The sequence below is a fragment of the Paramormyrops kingsleyae genome, chromosome 5 (assembly GCF_048594095.1).
Source record: "Paramormyrops kingsleyae isolate MSU_618 chromosome 5, PKINGS_0.4, whole genome shotgun sequence".
Taxonomy (NCBI): Eukaryota; Metazoa; Chordata; class Actinopteri; order Osteoglossiformes; family Mormyridae; genus Paramormyrops; species Paramormyrops kingsleyae.
In genome coordinates this window covers 1,656,283-1,670,041 of record NC_132801.1, presented here as the reverse complement: position 1 = coordinate 1,670,041, position 13,759 = coordinate 1,656,283, and the positions used below count along the sequence as shown (strand labels likewise).

General features: G+C 47.3%; 1 long non-coding RNA gene across 1 annotated transcript; it reads right to left on the bottom strand.

The window, feature by feature from the left end:
* Positions 1-11,681: 11,681 nt before the first annotated feature.
* LOC140590816 (uncharacterized) lies at positions 11,682-13,759 on the bottom strand. The gene is made up of 2 exons (XR_011991653.1): positions 12,692-13,759; positions 11,682-12,612 (listed from the first exon to the last, which is right to left on the bottom strand). It is a non-coding gene; the product is annotated as an uncharacterized lncRNA (long non-coding RNA).

Below are 13,759 nucleotides of genomic sequence, written 5' to 3'. Positions count from 1 at the left end.
TTCCACTCCCTCCTCTCAGATGCAGATACGGGTACGACGATATTTAGACAGTGTTCCTGGTGGTCTGCTTATGCATATATATTTATTTTCTTTCGTTGGTATTAACGTATTTAATTCCAGAAGCAGATACTGGCACAAGCAAATTCCCATGTCATAATAGTACCACTGGTTTCTTTGTGTGTATACTGTTTGTGTGTGTCCCTGGATCTTATCTTTCAGATACAGCAGCTGGTGTGATGATACGGTGTAAAGCAGCAAGATGCAGAAGCTGTCCTAATCACTCTTTCCTTTTTTGTTCTATTGTTTGTTATGTATTATTTCTCTTCCCTGTCTCTCTCTCTCTCTGACCCCCCTCCTTATTTTTTTTATTTTTATTTTTATTATGTATTTATTTATTTTTCTACTTCCTCTGTCTCTCACCCCATTCTCTCCTTTCTCACTTTCTCTCTCTATCTCTTTCCCACTAACCCCCCCTGTCAGCTCCGGCTTTGTGGCGCATTGACATAAAAATGATTAATAAAGAGTATACCTCAAGTAACAAGAGGAGCTTAAATCCGAAGCTCCACTTGTTAAAATAAAAGTGTCGGCACAATAAGGCACCCAGACTAACATCCTGCTTGCATAACTGCCGACACGACAAGGGGAAAAAATAAAAAATAAAAAATAAGATGCATGATTTCACAGGAATGTGATTGTTTGTGCCAGACAGCCTGATTCCTCGGGTTTCTCTGTGTCTCCCGTAGGTGCTGGGCTGGGGCTGGAGTTTCCCCGCTGAAAACGGGTGTGTTTAATGTCCTCGTGAGGCTGACTCATGCTTCACTTTAGTGGTGCTGTTTCATCATACCCACATTGCTATATATAGAAAGTGAGAAAATGATGTATTCCCTGGATTTGTGGAATTCCCAAGGAGCCTCATGTAAGTAGCCTGTGGTCTGGAAGGCCGTGCTCCTCCCTCCACTCTCCATGGAAGGCCGTGCTCCTCCCACCACTCTCCATGGAAGGCCGTGCTCCTCCCTCCACTCTCCATGGAAGGCCGTGCTCCTCCCTCCACTCTCCATGGAAGGCCGTGCTCCTCCCACCACTCTCCATGGAAGGCCGTGCTCCTCCCACCACTGTCCATGGAAGGCCGTGCTCCTCCCACCACTGTCCATGGAAGGCCGTGCTCCTCCCTCCACTCTCCATGGAAGGCCGTGCTCCTCCCACCACTGTCCATGGAAGGCCGTCCTCCTCCCACCATTGTCCATGGAAGGCCGTGCTCCTCCCAGCACTGTCCATGGAAGGCCGTGCTCCTCCCACCACTCTCCATGGAAGGCCGTGCTCCTCCCACCACTCTCCATGGAAGGCCGTGCTCCGCCCACCACTGTCCATGGAAGGCCGTGCTCCTCCCACCACTGCCCATGGAAGGCCGTGCTCCTCCCAGCACTGTCCATGGAAGGCCGTGCTCCTCCCACCACTGTCCATGGAAGGCCGTGCTCCTCCCAGCACTGTCCATGGAAGGCCGTGCTCCTCCCACCACTCTCCATGGAAGGCCGTGCTCCTCCCACCACTGTCCATGGAAGGCCGTGCTCCTCCCTCCACTCTCCATGGAAGGCCGTGCTCCTCCCACCACTGTCCATGGAAGGCCGTGCTCCTCCCACCACTCTCCATGGAAGGCCGTGCTCCTCCCTCCACTCTCCATGGAAGGCCGTCCTCCTCCCACCACTGTCCATGGAAGGGCGTGCTCCTCCCACCACTGTCCATGGAAGGCCGTGCTCCTCCCAGCACTCTCCATGGAAGGCCGTGCTCCTCCCACCACTGTCCATGGAAGGCCGTGCTCCTCCCACCACTCTCCATGGAAGGGCGTGCTCCTCCCTCCACTCTCCATGGAAGGCCGTGCTCCTCCCACCACTGCCCATGGAAGGCCGTGCTCCTCCCACCACTGTCCATGGAAGGCCGTGCTCCTCCCACCACTGCCCATGGAAGGCCGTGCTCCTCCCTCCACTCTCCATGGAAGGCCGTGCTCCTCTCTCCACTCTCCATGGAAGGCCGTGCTCCTCCCACCACTGTCCATGGAAGGCCGTGCTCCTCCCTCCACTCTCCATGGAAGGCCGTGCTCCTCCCACCACTCTCCATGGAAGGCCGTGCTCCTCCCTCCACTCTCCATGGAAGGCCGTGCTCCTCCCACCACTGCCCATGGAAGGCCGTGCTCCTCCCACCACTCTCCATGGAAGGCCGTGCTCCTCCCACCACTCTCCATGGAAGGCCGTCCTCCTCCCTCCACTGTCCCTGGAAGGCCGTGCTCCTCCCACCACTCTCCATGGAAGGCCGTCCTCCTCCCTCCACTCTCCATGGAAGGCCGTCCTCCTCCCTCCACTCTCCATGGAAGGCCGTGCTCCTCCCACCACTCTCCATGGAAGGCCGTGCTCCTCCCACCACTCTCCATGGAAGGCCGTCCTCCTCCCTCCACTGTCCCTGGAAGGCCGTGCTCCTCCCACCACTGTCCATGGAAGGCCGTGCTCCTCCCTCCACTCTCCATGGAAGGCCGTGCTCCTCCCACCACTGTCCATGGAAGGCCGTGCTCCTCCCACCACTCTCCATGGAAGGCCGTGCTCCTCCCTCCACTCTCCATGGAAGGCCGTGCTCCCCCCACCACTGTCCATGGAAGGCCGTCCTCCTCCCACCACTCTCCATGGAAGGCCGTGCTCCTCCCAGCACTCTCCATGGAAGGCCGTGCTCCTCCCACCACTCTCCATGGAAGGCCGTGCTCCTCCCACCACTCTCCATGGAAGGCCGTCCTCCTCCCTCCACTGTCCATGGAAGGCCGTGCTCCTCCCACCACTCTCCATGGAAGGCCGTGCTCCTCCCTCCACTCTCCATGGAAGGCCGTGCTCCTCCCACCACTGTCCATGGAAGGGCGTCCTCCTCCCACCACTGTCCATGGAAGGCCGTGCTCCTCCCACCACTCTCCATGGAAGGCCGTGCTCCTCCCTCCACTCTCCATGGAAGGCCGTCCTCCTCCCTCCACTCTCCATGGAAGGCCGTGCTCCTCCCTCCACTCTCCATGGAAGGCCGTGCTCCTCCCTCCACTCTCCATGGAAGGCCGTCCTCCTCCCTCCACTCTCCATGGAAGGCCGTGCTCCTCCCTCCACTCTCCATGGAAGGCCGTGCTCCTCCCACCACTGTCCATGGAAGGCCGTGCTCCTCCCACCACTGCCCATGGAAGGCCGTGCTCCTCCCACCACTCTCCATGGAAGGCCGTGCTCCTCCCTCCACTCTCCATGGAAGGCCGTCCTCCTCCCTCCACTCTCCATGGAAGGCCGTGCTCCTCCCACCACTGTCCATGGAAGGCCGTGCTCCTCGACCCACTGTCCATGGAAGGCCGTGCTCCTCCCACCACTGTCCATGGAAGGCCGTCCTCCTCCCTCCACTCTCCATGGAAGGCCGTGCTCCTCCCACCACTCTCCATGGAAGGCCGTGCTCCTCCCACCACTCTCCATGGAAGGCCGTCCTCCTCCCTCCACTGTCCCTGGAAGGCCGTGCTCCTCCCACCACTGTCCATGGAAGGCCGTGCTCCTCCCACCACTCTCATTGGAAGGCCGTGCTCCTCCCACCACTCTCCATGGAAGGCCGTGCTCCTCCCACCACTCTCCATGGAAGGGCGTCCTCCTCCCACCACTGTCCATGGAAGGCCGTGCTCCTCCCACCACTCTCCATGGAAGGCCGTGCTCCTCCCACCACTCTCCATGGAAGGCCGTGCTCCTCCCACCACTCTCCATGGAAGGGCGTCCTCCTCCCACCACTCTCCATGGAAGGCCGTGCTTCTCCCACCACTCTCCATGGAAGGCCGTGCTCCTCCCTCCACTCTCCATGGAAGGCTGTGCTCCTCCCTCCACTCTCCATGGAAGGCATTATTGTGAGTTAGGGTCAGGGCAGGAATCTATCTGCTCTGCTTTATTCTCCCTCTCCAGTAACAAAATAGTGGGTTTGAGGTCCCTCAGACATTATGTAGACAGACATTCTTTTTCCTTTTGACTCACAGGTGCATTTCAATAAATTAGAATATCATGGAAAAATTATTTTGTTTCAGTAATTCAATTCAAAAAGTGAAACCCATATATTATATACACTCACCTAAAGGATTATTAGGAACACCTGTTCAATTTCTCATTATTGCAATTATCTAATCAACCAATCACATGGCAGTTGCTTCAATGCATTTAGGGGTGTGGTCCTGGTCAAGACAATCTCCTGAACTCCAAACTGAATATCAGAATGGGAAAGAAAGGTGATTTAAGCAATTTTGAGCATGGCATGCTTGTTGGTGCCAGACGGGCCGGTCTGAGTATTTCACAATCTGCTCAGTTACTGGGATTTTCACGCACAACCATTTCTAGGGTTTACAAAGAATGGTGTGCAAAGGGAAAAACATCCAGTATGCGGCAGTCCTGTGGGCGAAAATGCCTTGTTGATGCTAGAGGTCAGAGGAGAATGGGCCGACTGATTCAAGCTGATAGAAGAGCAACTTTGACTGAAATAACCACTCGTTACAACCGAGGTATGCAGCAAAGCATTTGTGAAGCCACAACACGCACAACCTTGAGGCGGATGGGCTACGACAGCAGAAGACCCCACCGGGTACCACTCATCTCCACTACAAATAGGAAAAAGAGGCTACAATTTGCACGAGCTCACCAAAATTGGACAGTTGAAGACTGGAAAAATGTTGCCTGGTCTGATGAGTCTCGATTTCTGTTGAGACATTCAAATGGTAGAGTCAGAATTTGGCGTAAACAGAATGAGAACATGGATCCATCATGCCTTGTTACCACTGTGCAGGCTGGTGGTGGTGGTGTAATGGTGTGGGGGATGTTTTCTTGGCACACTTTAGGCCCCTTAGTGCCAATTGGGCATCGTTTAAATGCCACGGCCTACCTGAGCATTGTTTCTGACCATGTCCATCCCTTTATGACCACCATGTACCCATCCTCTGATGGCTACTTCCAGCAGGATAATGCACCATGTCACAAAGCTCGAATCATTTCAAATTGGTTTCTTGAACGTGACAATGACTTCACTGTACTAAAATGGCCCCCACAGTCACCAGATCTCAACCCAATAGAGCATCTTTGGGATGTGGTGGAACGGGAGCTTCGTGACCTGTATGTGCATCCCACAAATCTCCATCAACTGCAAGATGCTATCCTATCAATATGGGCCAACATTTCTAAAGAATGCTTTCAGCAACTTCAGCAATCAATGCCACGTAGAATTAAGGCAGTTCTGAAGGCGAAAGGGGGTCAAACACTGTATTAGTATGATGTTCCTAATAATCCTTTAGGTGAGTGTAGATTTATTACACACAGCGTGATATATTTTAAGCATTCATTTCTTTTCATTTTGATGATTGTGCCTTACAGTTAAATGTAATGTAAAAATCTGTTTTTTACACATTGCTTTTTTGTGTGCATTGCAAACCACTTTGGTGACGTGAACAGAAAGTCACGAGCCAGACTGATGATGTAAAGGGGTTTATTCGAGGAAACTGGCAAACAGATAAGAAAACTTGAGTTTTCCTTAAGTGATGAAGGGTTTCTGATGACCTTTGGACAATCTTTGTTGTTGCTTATTGCTGGTAATTGATTTCCAATAATAAATGCATACATTTGCATAAAGCGATCATGCCTTGCCAACTCTAATATTGATAAGAATATTAAGGAGTGTGATTGTTTGTGCCAGACAGCCTGATTCTTCGGATTTTTCTGTGTCTCCCGTAGGTGCTGGGCTGGGGCTGGAGTTTCCCTGCTGAAAAGGGGTGTGTTAAATGTCCTCGTGAGGCTGACTCACGCTTCACCGTAGTGGTGCTGTTTCATCATACCCGAATTGTTCTTATAGAAAGTGAGAAGATGACATACACCCTGGATTTGTGGAATTCCCAAACAGCTTCGTGTGAGAAGCCTGTAGTGTGGAAGCCCGCACTCCTCCAGCCACTGGTTGTACTTCAATATATCACGACTGTGATTTGTTTGCTGCAGGCTTTCATACAACAGTTCACGAAGTAGCATTTAAAATGTAACAGTAATAAGCCACAACAGAACACTTTGCTTAAATATTTATGGGCCTCCAAAAAAAGAATAGTCCCCCCAGCAAACTGTTGATTGCAATCATCCGGGTACCACTGATCAGCAACATTACGTCTCCCTTCACCCCCTGCTGCTGGACCTTGGCTTAGGTGTTATCTCCCCAGCTCATCTTTAGCCAGGTCTTTCAGGGCCTTCTGCAAGCTTTCTCCAGTTACTCCCATTCCCCTCAGTAGGCCTTCTGCAAGCTTGATCCAGTTACTCCCATTCCCCTCCGTAGGCCTTCTGCAAGCTTTCTCCAGTTACTCCCATTCCCCTCAGTAGGCCTTCTGCAAGCTTTCTCCAGTTACTCCCATTCCCCTCCGTAGGCCTTCTGCAAGCTTTCTCCAGTTACTCCCATTTCCCTCAGTAGGCGATCGGCTGATGTACTGACAAAGCTATGACATCCTCCTTCTCCCAGGTTGATTATAGTTCTCCATCCAGCCTCCTGGCCCTCAGCAATGAGATCGGAGTTCTTCAGCCTCTTCCTTTGAATGGCAGCTTCTATTCCCTCCACCCATGGCACAGTTAGCTCAATGAGGAACACGCTCTTGGCACTACAAGGCCATTACTTATGTCAGGGCGGAGGCTTGTACTGGTAATCTCATTGGGGAACTGGAGCTGCCTGCTGAAATCAACTCTCATTCTCCAGTCCTGGGTGGAAGGAGCACTTGGTGGAACGCTCGGCGTGGCACTCCTGCTGCCCCCACCTTTTCTGACAAATTGAATGGACTGACTTGCCTGCTACAGAGGGGGCAGCATTGTTCCTGACCAAACCACCAGTGTAGATTCAGTGGACAGGGACGGTATCATATGTTGCTTTGAGAAGGACATTGAGTTTTGCCTGAGGGATCTTCCACAGCTCTGCCATGCTGATGTTCCTGCCAAAGATGCATCCCCACATTGTCCAGGCCGTGTGTCGTTCTTGTGATACAGCCTTGATCATAAAGCACTTGTCTTCCATCCTCTTTACCACAGACACCGCCAGATCCTTTCTCTCTTTTCTGTTGGCCCTAGACAAGCCCAGCAGAGCTTCTCCCCACCCAAGACATGTTCTGCCTGTCTGGACTCTGTCCATGATCTCTTTGTGCTGCAGTCTGCTAATCGCCATGTTAGCTTTCTGCCTGGGCTTTCCACGTATGCCCTGTGCAGACCTGTATGTTTGCATCTCTCACTGCCAGGTCGTTAGCTCCAACACTAGCCGGCTCTTCTCCTGCCTGTAGCTTGTGCTGAGGGATTGCAGAGGCAGCTGTAGGACGTTCTTTCCAAAGAGGCCGGGCTCAGAGAAGGACCGCGGCAAGTCCAGCCACTTTTCGATGACTGAGTTGTCTTTCCCTTCCATCTTACTCATTATGGATGAGGGAATCTCACAGAGATTTAATGGCCACATTATCCTGTGGTATAGTGTAGTTTGGCAGCACCACACCTTGAACTTTCCTTAAAGATGCCTTTGGCTGATCCTTGCCAAACACGTTTCCCCAAGTGGTTGTGAGAGAACTCGTCTCCTTGGGCTTTTCTTACCACCCACAACGATGATGGTGCTACGATTTTGACCCTTTTCCAGAGCGAGAAACTTCATATTAATATATTAATGTAATATTTATAATATATTGTAATGTCTTTCCTGATGTCATAAAAACCATAAGCTATATTGGTAACATTTTACTTGAAATAACATTTTACTTCTTCCTACAGCGGCTGAGGAGGCTTGGCATGAAACTCCAAAACACTAACCAGCTTCTACCGATGTACCACCGAGAGTATTCTGTCTGGCTGTATCACGACCTGCTATGGCAGCTGTAATGCTCTGGACCGCAAAAGTTCTACAGAGGGTGGTCAGATCGGCGGAACACAAGGGAACACAATGGAGTCTGGGTTTCGAGTGTGCACTATATCTGCATGGATATTCCTCCTGTACAAGAGTAATTACATAACAGGAATACACGGTAAAATATCATCTTAAAACAATATTTGGACTGTTTTATTTAATTAACATATACAGCGAAAAGTGATGTATGGGCGTTTGGATGAATTCTGCACAGGACAATGATACCCAGCAGTGGTTCTAGCTTGTATGGCACCCAGGGGGAAACCCCCTCCCCCCAACAAAAATTGTGTGTTTATTTCCCACCCCCTGCTCCCCTGCCAACAAAAAAGTACCATTCAGGACTGTCATTTTTAATAAGACATTTGGAGTGATACAAATCAATAATAGTAACATTTATACTGATTTTAGTAATCGCATTATTACTGTACAAAGTGAGAGGGATGCTATTTGATAGATTCCCCCGCTCCCCCCACCTCGGACTTCCAGTGGGGAGACCTGAGGTCAGACCAGCCCACCCCCCTCCCCATCTGAGTAGTATACTGTCTAGCTCACAAACTAGAATCACGGTGCCCCCTCTGACAGGGTAAAATGACCCACACGGGGACATGATATCAGAGCGACAGAAAACTAATTGTGCAAATGTCACACGCAGTTTTTATTTTGTGTGGGCTTCCTATGCCGCCCCCGGCAACCTGCAGCCCTGGGTGGGGGTCCATGTAACCCATACCTAAATCTGCCAGCGCTGACACCTCCTCCCCCTCCTTCCCTCCTCCCCCTCCACGTGAGTTTCCCAGAGTGACAGCCAGGGAAGGTCAGCTCTCTGCCCACTGCCTACTGAGCGCTAGTTTGGTGGATCGACTACAGACTATAGAGATCAATTTTAAATAATTTGTAGTAAATGAAATCAACGGCCTGTTTTTCAAAGTGAATGGGCATTCGTATCTTGTAACCATCAACAATGATACAAATCGATCTGAAGAAACACAGGAATGTCATTCATGGCACTGACTTAATAACACAATAACACAAAACTTCAGGTAGAAGCAACATCTGTTTACAGCGCATTATATGTGCATTTCTGAATAATGTATTCATATAGGGTGCATCCCTAATTTAAGGAGTGCATATAGAAAGAGTGAAGAGGAGTGAAGGCTTTTGTCAGACCAAGTACAACATGGGGCCGTAATAAATGACCATCAAGCATTGACGAATGGTGCATGGTACCCTAAGCTGATCACGTGTGTCTCTGTCGGTCAGCTGGATGGGGACGCCTACCCTAAGCTGACCACGTGTGTTTTAACACAAACAGACAGGCACCTCTGAGTGTGTCACTGTCAGGCCTCAAGTCCCAGCTGCAGCTGCTGCATGATTAGGGTAGTACAGTACAGTTTACCTTTAGTACAGTACAGATTACCTTTAATACCGTACAGATTACCTTTAATACCGTACAGTTTACCTTTAGTACAGTACAGATTACCTTTAATACAGTACAGATTACCTTTAATACCGTACAGATTACCTTTAGTACAGTACAGATTACCTTTAATACCGTACAGATTACCTTTAGTACAGTACAGATTACCTTTAGTACAGTACAGATTACCTTTAGTACAGTACAGATTACCTTTTGTGAAATTTAGGGGTAGTGGGGCCATGGACACCCCTAGAAAGGACAAACTCACTCATTTCACTTTTATCATATAACCAGTCACCATACCGCACTGAACTTTCTCTTTACTCGGGTGACTATATTCTGTTTTGCAGAAAAGAGGACATTGAGGGCAGGACCCAAAAAGCAAATGTCAACGTGAAACAGAACAAAATTCAGGCATTTCTGGTCCCAAAAAAGGCCAAGCCCAGGAAGAAGAGGGTCACCCTACCCCAGGGGCGCATGTTTCAAATGAACATTAGAGGGGTCCCTAGATGCCACTATGGGTGGATGCCCTTCATGTACAGCCTATTCTACAAAAAAAGAGCAAGTTCAGAGAGGTGTAATTTACCCATGGGGATCAATAAAGGATGGATTGTTATAGGGAGATTCTATAGTCACATTGTACACAGATCCTGTTTTTAAGTCGGAAACTATTGTTATAGTTACAATATATAAAGTGAAAATTACCTTTCCACTTTTACTGTTATTCATCATCACTAATATGGTAATTTAAGCTTGTTATTCCAAAATATTCCACATCATGTACACAGAATTTGCAGGAATTATTAAAATTATGCACAAATCTCAAGATTCCACCCTGACTGTCAGGCCTTGTACTGTTGAAAAATGACCTGACCTCAGGGTCCACGATGATGCCCCGGCGACACTCCTGCACCCTGTTTTCTCTCACAAACATCAAAACTTTCCAAAAAGAATCACTTGCACAGACACAACACACATAAAATAGCAACTACGAGATCTTCTTCAAGAGATCATAGAAGTAAATATTAGAGATTTATTGAATCTCTTAGCAATGGAAGGGATTTCCTGACAGAGCTGTTAATAAACTAAATGATTCTGACTTTCTGGCAATTGAGTAACTTACTCTAAGGCACTTTCCACAGAAATGCCAGGTCTGGCCTCGTTTCTTACTCATTCTTATGCAATGACAGCAAACACAGGGGGCTGAGAATTGTGACTGAGGCAATTTATATTTACTGCTGCATTATCAGCGTTGGTATTTTGCAACACAAAAGCCCAAAAACATGTCTAAAGTACGTCATTGAAACCTAATCTTAAACCATTAAATCTGCCCATTATCAGAAATCTAATGCAGATGGAAGGAGAATACTTGTGGTCCATCCAAGCCCTTAGGGTGTCAACAACCGTGTCTTCAGAGTCCAAACATGTACACACACATAGTAGAATTTCTTCTACTGTTCAAAAATATAGCAATAAAATATATAAATAGAATTCATGACAAGGACTTCCCAGCTGAGATTGCATCTGCGCTGCATTAAGCTCTGTTCCCTGTGCCTCATCTGTTTGGATTGAGGGTATTTCCAGTTACATGTACTCAGTGGTGGGGGAGTTAGGACGATCCCAAGGGCCCCGGAGTGACAGGGGCACTAAAAAATAATTGTTCTGGACTGGGGGCCCAAAATCTTTCATAAAGAACAGGAGCTTTTGCTGTGCAGCTCACCAAACTTTAATATGGGTTTGCCCCTCCCTTGAGCCCAAAATGCTGATGTTTGCTCAGTCTATCCTGGCAACTATATCCCAAGGACTGGGATGATGTCCCTCCTCCGTCCACATCACACAGACTTTTCTTTGAATTACATCAGAAGGTCTCCAGCTGATGGTGATCTGGAACTATTAGTCAGAACCCCAAACACAAACCCCTACACTCAAAGTTGTTCCTCAGTGTGAAAAGTGCAAATACCAGCTTACCCCGTTGAGTACACACATGCACACACACACAGATTAGGTATATAGATTAGCAGGGAGAGAGCAGGAACAGGCTTCACTGTAAAAAATAAAAAATCCGTTAAATTTATGGTAAATTAGTGGCAGCTGTGGTTGCCAGAATTTCACCATAAAAATTACAGTAGTACTGTTTAATGTAATACAGTACATATAATTATTCTGTATAATAAACAGTTTAAATACCCATTTTTCCCAAACATTTTCATATAAAAATATTATGATTTTTTAGGCAAAACTAACAGTTAAAAACCGTAAAAACCTCAAATTGTAACTGTAAAATGTACAGGTGTAGATTTTCCACTGTATTGCAGTATTCGTTGATGCCACGTCACAAATGCAGTCTGGTTAAAGATTTTTTATTCTTAATCCTTAACCGGACTGTGAATCACACCAATCATCACAACACCTGTTTGTATAACATGCAAGGACAAGCATTACTTCTAACTGCAAGAACAGGGGGAGGGTCACTGTACGAACAATGGAAACTACACATGGTGGGTAACTTATACACAGTGAAACACACGGGGATAAAGCTTAAACTTAAGCAGGGCACCAGTACAGAACACACAACGCATGGAACCTGGAACATGAAATACTTTAAGTAAAACAAAGCATATTTATATTAAAAATCATGCTGACAGAAATCTTATATTGTGGATGTAGGTCATTATGATGCAAAATTCAGATGACAGATTGAAACAAGTTGAAACAAACATTTATTTTAAAACAATGATATAACAATCATCCATCCATCCCTTATCTATACCGCTTTATCCATCTGGGACACGGGGAAGCTGGAGCCAATCCCAGCATCATCGGGTGAGAGGCAGGCCACCACAGACAAACACACTTGCATGCACATCTATGGGCAATTTAGAGTAGCCAGTTGACCTAATCTGCATGTCTTTGGACTGTGGGAGGAAACCCAAAATGCACGGGGAGAACATGCAAACTCCACACAGAAAGGCACCCTGGGTGACCCGGGGATCGAACCCAGGACCTTCTTGTTGTGAGGCAACAGTGCTATATAGAAATAAAAATGCACATACCCCTATACACTTTGTAGTATTAAGAGAGCAATGAAAAGAGAGAATGGAAGAGAGGGGAGGATTAAAAAAGATAGAGAAAGACAGAGAAAAACAAGAAACATTACACTAAAGATGTCTTCAGATGAAACAAACAAAAAAATGTAAACATAGAAAGTACAATTCTTACAACCACCTTTCCTTTTCATGTACTTCTCAATCGATTCGTTGAAGACATCTTTCTCACTGAAAAGAAAAAAAATGCTCTATAATTTTTACAGAATTATTAAAAATAAAACCCTCAAGATTAAACACAAGTACATACCTTTGATCTAATGGAGGGCCTGCAAGGAACATTTCCTCTGCCTTCTGAAAATAAATATTATGAAGTGCAGAAAAGCCATAGATGGTGCACTGGAATAAAACTCATGATTTTCCAAATAATAAGCTCAGCAACTTAATCAAGTGCATTCAAAATTAATTAAACACTCACCTGGCCTATGGCATCAATACAAAAAGAATGAACTTGATTTTATCCTCGATCAGCAAACGAGTAGGGGTCTTGTCAAGGTAATCTTTAATGTAGGCTATATGAATATTTGGTTTTGCTGTTCATCATCCTCGAATTAAAAAATTAAAAATTACGAGCAATTTTTTTTAATTGTAAAGCTCTAAGGAACTTACCTTGACTTAAATTGTGACTGCACTTAAAACGAAAATACTGTTATTAAAATGAACAAGAAAAGAACACTAAATTAAAATCTAATGGCAAAGCATAAATTCTCAAACTCTTTTTTTGCTCATGCGGTACTCGCATGGAAACGTCACGAAACATGACGAAAAACGTCACTTCGCATCGGAAACACGCCTCTTTTATGACGTTATGCCGCTTCCGTTATGTACAGTATTTCCTCTAAATCTCCACATTGATCCATTTCCAGCTATTCTCCCTGGAGCGGGAATGAGCGGCTGCATCCAGACCAGTGTTGCCAACTTAGCGACTTTTGCAACTCGTTTTCAAAAAAGCGACTAGCGACAAATCTAGCGACTTTTTCTGGTGTTACTGGAGACTTTTGGAGACTGACGTGAAAGCACATATCGTCCTTACTCTTCTCACCGGGCACCGGGTGCTGCCGTGGGCTCCTCTCCCGTCCCAAAGCATTCACAGGCGGACAGTCCTCACGCAGCAGCCCCGCCCAGCTGCAGTCAGAGCAGGAGATGTGCGTCATTTTCTCACATTGCCACTGACAGTTTTTTTCAATTGAAAGTTCATTTGTAGTTCTAAACGTGTCTCTCCCATGACATTCTTCCTCTCTTCTACAGCGTCCATTACAATTACATGCACATTATGCAAATGAGGCGATGGCGTCATTTAGCGACTTCTAGCGACTTT